This window comes from Penaeus monodon, chromosome 27, assembly GCF_015228065.2.
Source record: "Penaeus monodon isolate SGIC_2016 chromosome 27, NSTDA_Pmon_1, whole genome shotgun sequence".
NCBI lineage: Eukaryota > Metazoa > Arthropoda > Malacostraca > Decapoda > Penaeidae > Penaeus > Penaeus monodon.
Window position 1 is genome coordinate 23,127,803 of NC_051412.1, and position 251 is coordinate 23,128,053.

Genomic DNA, 251 nt, shown 5'->3' on the forward strand with positions numbered 1-251 from the left:
TCTCTTTAATCCCAACCCACCAACCTCTCAGAACACATAAAACTATCTTATATATTGGATAAACCCGTAGCGATACCCCCGACCTCCGCCGTGCTGATGAGGCTAGCAGGGGCCACAAACGCTCCCTGTCGCGACGCTAACCTTCACTCACTTAAATGGCACTGAAGGTATTCGAACATCTCGTGCATATTACGGCGCTCGGTGGAGAGTGAAGAGGTGGAAAAGGGGTGGACGTGGAACACTCTCGCTTG